The sequence below is a fragment of the Elephantulus edwardii genome, unplaced genomic scaffold, assembly GCF_000299155.1.
Source record: "Elephantulus edwardii isolate Elephantulus edwardi_28Jun2011 unplaced genomic scaffold, EleEdw1.0 scaffold00212, whole genome shotgun sequence".
Taxonomy (NCBI): Eukaryota; Metazoa; Chordata; class Mammalia; order Macroscelidea; family Macroscelididae; genus Elephantulus; species Elephantulus edwardii.
In genome coordinates this window covers 2,708,280-2,717,960 of record NW_006399962.1, presented here as the reverse complement: position 1 = coordinate 2,717,960, position 9,681 = coordinate 2,708,280, and positions in this window count along the sequence as shown.

Sequence of the window (9,681 nt, the reverse complement as noted above, 5' to 3'; positions counted from 1 at the left end):
GCACCAAACAGCAATAAATCCAGCATGTGTGGAAAATCAAAAGAAATGGCCTAAGAGAAAAAATTTAACAACAAATCCACTATACCACAGACCACCTTGCCCTTTTGTAGTATAGTTAGTAGTAGAACAAGGAGGAAAGACCAACGACAGTAAGGTCAATTATATTAAAGAGAAATTGAGGAAGGAGGAAGGAATCAACTGCAGGGGAAGTTTCAAGCTTTCAAACTAAGGTTATTATTATATAGCCAAATGAGGTGGAGCCATGAGCCAAAGAAATTTCATCCCATTTTAAAGGAAATCTAGGCCACCCCTGATGTAATGGTCACCCTATGCTTCAAACACAAACCCCTTTGCTGACCTAGAGAGATCAATGTAAAAAGTGATCAATCAAATTATGTATACTGCATTGAAACAGATGAGAAAAAGAACTGTTTAAAAGGTGTATATGATTAAGCATTATTGTAATGACAGGAGTCCAGAACGAAGGCTGCATAGTGGAGTGGACCTGGGGGGAGGGACTGTATAACAGTGAAAGAATTTTTCTTTTACTTTTCAAAGAGAAGAATCAACTGGAGGGAAGGAGTGGGCAGGAAGAAAAGTGCAACAATGAATAAATGGAAATCCAAAATCTCTGTAAATTTTCATTAAAATTAATAAGAATAATAATAAAGAAATACTATAACTAATACAACAAATATACATAAGAAAGTGAATTTAAAAAGTGATAAATCACAAGTTATTGTTCAGTGCCATCAAATGGACTGCAACAGATGTGAACCTTGCCCTATTCTGTGCCATCCTCATGATCTCTATGTACTCCAGCCCATTGTTACAGTCACTGTGTCAATCCATTTTGTTGTCTTTCTCTGACCTTTCACCTTTCCCTGCAGGATATCCTGTTCCAAGGTCTGGTCTCTCCTGACAGCATGCCCTAAGTATGTGAAATGAAGTTTCATCATCATTGCCTCCAAAGATCACACTGTACTTCCTCCAAGACAGACTTGTTTGTTCTTTTGACAGTCCATGAGATAATCAGTATTCTACAGCACCACAACTCAAAGACATCTGTTCTTTTTCTATCATCCTTATTCACTAACACTTAGATGTATAGCAAATTTTTGAAAATACAATGGCATGGATTGGGACACCTTATTCTTTAAAAGGGCATCTTTGCTCTTTATCACTTTGGAGAGGACCTTGACCTCAGCAGACTTTCCTAATATAACTTGTTTTGATTTTTTGACTGCTGTTACCATGGGTATTGATTATGGGTCTAATAAAATGAAATAATCAAGTAAAATGAAATAATTAACAATTTCACTCTTTGTCTATCATGATGTGGTCTATATTGGTCCAGTGATGAGTATTTAATACATGTATAGTTGATGGCATACTAATTGACATGTTTCAACAGACACTACCCTGGATGTGCTCACTAAGTTGTGCCAAGAAATCTGGAGTACAGCCAGCTGGCCGACTGACTGTAAAAGATCAATATTTGTTCCCATTCCAAAGAAAGGTGACCCAACAGAGTGTGGAAATTACCGAACAATATCATTAATATCACATGTAAGCAAGATTCTGCTGAAAATTATCCAAAAATGTTTGGAACAATATGTCAACAGAGAACTGTCAGATGTGCAGGCGGGATTTAGAAGAGGTCATGGTACTAGCTAATCTTAGATGGATCTTGGCAGAAAGCAAAGAATACCAGAAGAATGTCTATCTGTGCTTCATTGATTATGCAGAGGCTTTTGACTGTGTGGATCACAACAAGGTGCGGCTGACTCTGAGAAGAATGGGAATCCCAGAACATTTAATCATGCTAATGTGAAACCTATACTTGGACCAGGAGGCAGTCGTCAGAACAGAGCAGGGTAACACTGCATGGTTCAAAATTGGGAAGGGTGTTCGCCAGGGATGTGTCCTGTCTCCATACCTTTTCAACCTGTATGCAGAGCAGATTATCCAGAGGCTGGGCTCTATGAGGAGAATTGTGGTGTCAGGATTGGTGGAAGATGTATTAACAATCTGCGTTATGCAGATGACACAACCCTGCTTGCTGAAACTGAGGAGGACCTGAAATGCTTGCTGCAGAGGGTCAAGGACTGCAGCCTTCAGTATGGACTGAGGCTCAATGTCAAGAAGACAAAGATTCTCACCACTTGACCAATTGGTAGCATCAGGATGGATGGCGAAGGGATCGAGATTGTTCACAGCTTCAGTTTGCTCGGCTCCACGGTCAACACTCTTGGCACCAGCAGTCAGGAAATAAAAAACGTATTGTGATGGGAAAGTCTGCTGTTAATGACCTCTCTAAAGTACTCAAGAGCAACGGTATCTCTCTGAAGACTAAGGTGCACCTGATACAGGCCATGGTCTTTGCAGTCACTTGTTATGCATCAGAGAGTTGGACAATGACTAGGGAGGACAGAAGGAGAATTGATGCCTTTGAGCTGTGGTGCTGGAAAACAGATTCATCCTGGAGAGGGTCAAATCAAGCTACTCCTTGGAGGCAAGGATTCTGGGGCTTTGTCTGACATACTTTGGACATGTTGTAAGGAGGGACAGGTCCTTGGAGAGGGACATCATGCTTGGGAGGGTGGAGGGACAGTGCAGGAGAGGAAGACCCTCGATGAGATGGATCGATTCTGTGAGCGGACTGGTGGGAATGAATGTGTTTGAGACGGCGAGGTTGGCACAGGATAGAACGGCGTTTAGGGCTCTTGTACATAGGGTTGTTATGAGTCGCAAGCAATTCGATGGCACATAACAACAACATACATTGCTTAATGATCATAATATATTTTGTGACATAGGATATTATGAAAACATCATAGTAAGACATTATGGAAACCTGATTCCGGTTGTCTTCATCACTGCTGCCTGTGTGGAGCGGTTGTCTTCATCACTGCTGCCTGTGTGGAGCTGCTGGCTGCAACACGAGGGACAGATCCTGGCAACAGAGGGCAGGGACAGGAGCAAAGCAAGAGGAAGCAAGTAGGGAAGGAGCCGAGCTCTCCCAGGCCCGACCTGCTGTTGTGCTACCTGAGGAGCATGAACAGGAAGCAGCCACCACATAATCTGCCCACAAAGTCATGTCCTCTGCTTCACTTGCCTGTATCCTATGCTGCAAGAGTCTCAGTTTGGGAGTCTTTAAAACCGTTACTTCACTCATCCACTACCATCAGGTCAATTAGACTTATAGCAGCCCTCCATCTGTTTTCCAAAGCTATAAATCCTTACAGGAAGAGACTGCCCATTTTTCTCCCTGGGAGCATGCTGCTGGTGGACTTGAGCCACAGGCCCAGCATACAATGACTGTGCCATAAGGACTCCTATAAAACTATGGAGAGCGGTTTTCCCTTTAAACGCAAAACAAAAAACCTTATAGAACCAAAGACTAAGCAAAAAGCTAAACACTGCATACCTGCACCATGTATGCTGATAAGATGTGATGAAAATACCACTTTACCTTTGTGGGTTTTATATTAGAAACTCATAACCTAGCCTAATCATGACAAAATATTAGATAAATTCCAATAGAGGGACATACTACAAAATATTCTTCAAAAACAGGGCAAGTCTGAGAGGCCATCACAGGCAAGAGGAGCCTAAGGAGAATAAAAAATGGAATATAATGTATCAAGAAATGGATCTGGAACAGAAGAAAAGCATTAGGTGAAAATGAAGGACCTGTAAATTAACTATAGGGAGCTCTCGTGGCCTAGTGGGTAAGGAGATGCACTGCCAACCCAAAGCCATGGTTTGAATCCACCAGCAGCTCCGATACAGAAAAATGGACAATCTTCTCCCATGTAATTTACTGCCTCTGAAAACCTGCTGGAGGGTCAGCTATGAGTTGGTTCCAAATCAATGGTACATAATAAGAAGAACAATTTATTTTAAATGTATTAAATTTGGTTCATTAATTGAAACAATAAATTAAAACAAGAATAAAAACAAGAAGGGTGACCCAACAGAGTGTGGAAACTACAGAACAGTATCATTGATTTCACATGCAAGCAATATTCTACTGAAGATTATCCAAAAACGACTGGAGCAGCATATTAGCAGAGAATTGCCAGAAATCCAGGCTGGGTTTAGAAGGGGTCGTGGTACTACAGATATTGTAGCTGATGTTAGATGGATCTTAGCTGAAAGCAGGGAATACCAGAAGAATGTCTATCTATGTTTTATTGATTATGCAAAGGTGTTTGACGGTGTGGATCATAACAAACTGTGGCTGACTCTGGGAAGAATGGGAATCCCAGAACATTTAATCATGCTAATGTGAAACCTATACTTGGACCAGGAGGCAGTCGTCAGAACAGAGCAGGGTAACACTGCATGGTTCAAAATTGGGAAGGGTGTTCGCCAGGGATGTGTCCTGTCTCCATACCTTTTCAACCTGTATGCAGAGCAGATTATCCAGAGGCTGGGCTCTATGAGGAGAATTGTGGTGTCAGGATTGGTGGAAGATGTATTAACAATCTGCGTTATGCAGATGACACAACCCTGCTTGCTGAAACTGAGGAGGACCTGAAATGCTTGCTGCAGAGGGTCAAGGACTGCAGCCTTCAGTATGGACTGAGGCTCAATGTCAAGAAGACAAAGATTCTCACCACTTGACCAATTGGTAGCATCAGGATGGATGGCGAAGGGATCGAGATTGTTCACAGCTTCAGTTTGCTCGGCTCCACGGTCAACACTCTTGGCACCAGCAGTCAGGAAATAAAAAACGTATTGTGATGGGAAAGTCTGCTGTTAATGACCTCTCTAAAGTACTCAAGAGCAACGGTATCTCTCTGAAGACTAAGGTGCACCTGATACAGGCCATGGTCTTTGCAATCACTTGTTATGCATCAGAGAGTTGGACAATGACTAGGGAGGACAGAAGGAGAATTGATGCCTTTGAGCTGTGGTGCTGGAAAACAGATTCATCCTGGAGAGGGTCAAATCAAGCTACTCCTTGGAGGCAAGGATTCTGGGGCTTTGTCTGACATACTTTGGACATGTTGTAAGGAGGGACAGGTCCTTGGAGAGGGACATCATGCTTGGGAGGGTGGAGGGACAGCGCAAGAGGGGAAGACCCTCTATGAGGTGGATTGATTCAGTGACTGGGGTAATTGGGATGGGTGTGTCAGGCAGTGTGATTGGCACAGATAGAGCAGGGTTTAGGGCTGTTGTACATGGGTCGCTATGAGTTCCAAGCAACTTGATGGCACATAACAACAACAACCAACTTTTGGGTTGGCAGCACAACTTTTGGGTTGGCAGCACAACTCCTTCCCTACTAGGCAACCTGAGCAGTGCGATTGGCACAGGATAGAGCAGGGTTTAGGGCTGTTGTACATAGGGTCGCTATGAGTCGCAAATGACTCGGCGGCACATAACAACAACAACAACAATTGAAACAAAGTATCATACTATTGTAAGACATTAATAATTGAACAAATTGAATGTGGGATGTAAGGAAATCATTGTCTGTAATATCTTAATTTTCCTGTAAATAAAAACCTGTTCTAAAGATAAAGAAATCAATTTCATAAAATATTCTACTTCTCCCACCAGATATTCTGCTGGAGAAAGAGGGACAAACTCCTCCTGTACCAGTCAGATCCAATTTGACAGTACTACTACTGTTGTTGTTGTTGTTGTTAAGTGCCGTCGAGTCTCAGGTGACTCATAGCGACCGTATGAAGGAGATTCCTCGACGCTTGGGTGTCTTTCATCCTCTCTCCAGGTTCATAGGGTTTCCGGAGGCAAGCTATTATGGAAGTGGATACTACTCCTTCTTCCAAGCTACTACTACTACTACTAATAATAATACTACTAATAATAATAATAAATATCCTTTCTTTTTTAAAATTGTGTGGTGCGGGGGAGTGTGTGTGTACCATCAAATCAGACCTGACTGGCAGAGCATCTGGTGGATTTGAACCGCACACCTCTGGGATTGCAGTGTAGTGCAGCTTCTTGCCACTAAGCTCACCAAAATAGTCTACTTTCTTCCAGGCTCCAAATTCTTAGCATTCAGAGCTCCATCCTCGGTTTTGACTAAAGGCTGCAGTATAGGAATATGGAACATTTGAGGACTGACTCCAGAAGATGACGAGCTATTAAAATCTAATAGTATAAGCAGGGTGTGCCCAGTAATGAGACTATGCATAAACACGTCACAATTTAGCATCCAAGTGAGTGCTATGACTTCAAAGTAGTCCCTCAAAAAACTTTTAGCTTTGTTTTAATAATGCAGAAACCACCCAAAACACTTTCAGAATAGTCTTCAAAGCCTGTAACACACACTGCTATGAATATTCATTATCTGCAGGTGGATCTGATTTATGCAAATAGCCAAAAGTAACTCAGGCCAAGACTGATGAGTAAATGGGGATGGTTAATCTGGATAGTTAATATGTTTCAGAATTCAGAGGTTTTTGGAACTTAGAAATCTAATAGTGCATATATGTACCATATTAAATTTTAGAAGCCCAAAAAGAATCACTGCATTTGAATTATAGTGTTGGCAGAGAACATTGAATACACACCATGGACTTCCAGAAGAATGAAGAAATCTGTCTGGGGAGAAGCACAGCCAGAATGTGCCTTGAAAGCAAGGAATGGGGGACTTTTCGTCTCATTTTAGACACGTTATCAGGAAGGACCCATCCCTGGAGAAGGATTATATTAGTGAAACGGAAGATTGGCATAAAAGAGGAAGACCCTCAACAAGATGAATTAACACAATATTGCACCATACCTAATACTGTGAATATGGCAGTGAACTGGGCAGTGTCTTCCTCTGTTTTCTATATAGGATCCATTGTTAATTGGGCCCAACTCAGTAGCACCTAACAACAACAATATACAATCCCAACAGTGTCAGGGACCGAAACAAGCAAGCAAACCCAATTGTTGTCAGATCAATTCCAACTCATGGCAACTCCATATATTACTGGTATTACTAAGTCAGACTTCTCCGTAGGGCTGTTGGAGGTTTTCCCCTGTAATTTTTATGAGGTTTCCAGGCTTTACTTCCATGAACATCATTAGGTTAGTAGCCAAGTGCACACTGTGCCACCCCATAACCAAAGTCATTGTTTCTTCAGTGATATATATGAATAGTCATACCAAGTAGGAGAAACAAAAACTATAAATAACCTCATAAGTGTTTAGGTCAGCCTCTGCCCAAAATAAATTGAGGTTAGATTAGATTTTGTTGCCAAATAAGTTATGAAAGAACTTTCTGTTTGAAAAATTCTAAGATTTTCTCACAATCCTTTGAATTTACAAATTGTAGATTAAATTTAGGATTTGATTGCAGACTATGGGCAGATGATGAAGAGAATTCCAACATTTTAGTAAAATTCCATTCCGTTTACTCAGGGACCCAAGCTAGAAACTTAGAAGTCACCCAAAAAATCATTCTTCTCTCCCCATATCTTTGTTGTTGTTGTTGTCACGTATGTTGAGTCAGAACCTACTTATAACTGACCCTCCAGTGGGTTTTCAGAGGCAGTAAATCAAACAAGACAAGACTGTCCATTTTCTCCCACAGACTAGCTGGTGGATTCAAACTGTGTACTTTTGGGTTGGCAGCTCAATTCCTTACCACAAAGCCACCAGAGTGAATATAGGGAGTTGATAATGTTGTTTTAGGGATTAAAGGGGAGAAACTGAAATGTGCTTTACTCTTTTTCTAAAGTGTTGGAGTCTTTCTAATAAAGCTGTTTTCTTGTTGCATCTTTTCTACTTTAGTGCACTTGGTGTACTGGGTTAATGGCTAGTACTGTATTGGATCTGAGAAAGCATGTTTGTGAAAAGAGTATATACTGGCTTCTTTCAAAATTTGTTAGATTCTGAGTATCTATTCATTTTAGTCCCGATTTTACCAGATGCTAATGTACTTGAATGGTTACTAAAACTGCACAGTGCTGTTGGTGGAAAAAAACCCTGAAAAAGAAAATTGGTTCTTTGTCATACTTTAAGAAGCACTGGTCTGTCGTTAGTCAACTTACTACTGTAATTTGAGGGCCTGTTTTACCATCTCCTCAATGGAATGACCTTGTACACTGTCCTAGACTAATTTCTGACAATTATTCCACTAGCACTGTGGTTTTGTTGTTGTAACTTTTTAATTCATATCATTCCTCCATCCATGTGACACTGAATTGCTGGATTTCTCTTAGGGAGCTCTGGTGGTCTAGTCCATATGGACATGCTTTGCTAACTCAAGGATGAAAATAAGGCAGTTTGGGTCCACTGGAAGCTCTGTGGGAAAACAAGGACAGACCCTTCTCATGTCAATTTACAACCTGCAAAACCTGATACAGAGGGTTTGAGTTTGAGTTTGTGTAGCAGATTGGCAGCTCTGACTCTGGGAGTTATCAATGAAAAGAGCAAGAGGTCTCTTGACAAAGAGTAGAAATTTAAAAAAACACACACTCCAAAATTAATGTCAGAAGAGACTCTGAAAATGCATCAAGAAGCTAAAAAGGAAGAGATGCTGAAGTCAGGAACAGAAGATTTCAAAGGGCAGCTCAAGAATACCAAGTATTATAACTGAATGTGCAGAGCATTGAAATCGGAGAACAAAAAAAATAACTCATTTGGCATTTCTCAAGTTGAAAGAACTAAAAAATAAAATCTTGAGTTGCAATACTGAGAGATGCTATGGGCAAAATCTTGAATGATTCAGGAAGCATCAAAAGAAGGTGGAGGGAATACACAGAATCACTATGTCAGAAAAAAAGAATTGGTCCACACTGAAATATTTCGAGAAGTACCATATGATCAAGAACCAATAGTGATTAATGAAGACAATCAAACTGCACTAAAGGCACTGGCAAAAAATAAGGCTCAGGAACAAATGGGATACCAATTGGCATGTTTCAATGAACAGATGTAGTGCTGACTGTGCTCACCAGTCTATACCACGAAATTCGGAGGACAGCTACTGGACATACGTATTGGAAGAGATCCATATTTGCTCCCATTCCCAAGTAAGGTGATCCAAAACTCTGTGAGAATTATCAACAATAGCATTCATATCACATGCAAGGAAAATACTGGTGAAGGTAATTAAAAAACAGGTAGTAGAGAACTGCCAGAAGTTCAAGCTGGATGTAGAAGTTGCCATGACACCAGAGATATCATTGCTGATGTCAGATGAATCCTGGCTAAAAGCAAAGAATACTATAAGAACGTCTATTTGTGTTTTATTAACTATGCAAAAGTATTTGACTATGTGGACCATAACAAATTATGGGTAACACTAAGAAGAATAAGACTCCCCAAACACTTAAATATGCTCATGTGCCGTTTATACCTAGACCAGGAGACTCTTGTGCAAACAGACCAAAGGACTAGTACATGATTTAAAATTTAGAAAAGTGTACATCAAGGTTGTATCCTTTCTCCACATCTATTCAATCTGTATGCTGAGCAAATCATTTGAGAAGCTGGATTCTATGAAGAAGAATGTGGCATCAGGATCAGAGGAAGATTCATCAGTAAACTATATTATGTGGATGACCCAACCTTGCTTGCTGAAAGTGAGGACTTGAAGTGACCCTGTAGAAGATCAAAGACTGCAGTCTTCAGTATGGATTGCACTTCAACATATTGACTCTCTAACCCAATATCTCCAGCAAATTGAAAAAGAACAGCAAGAAAACC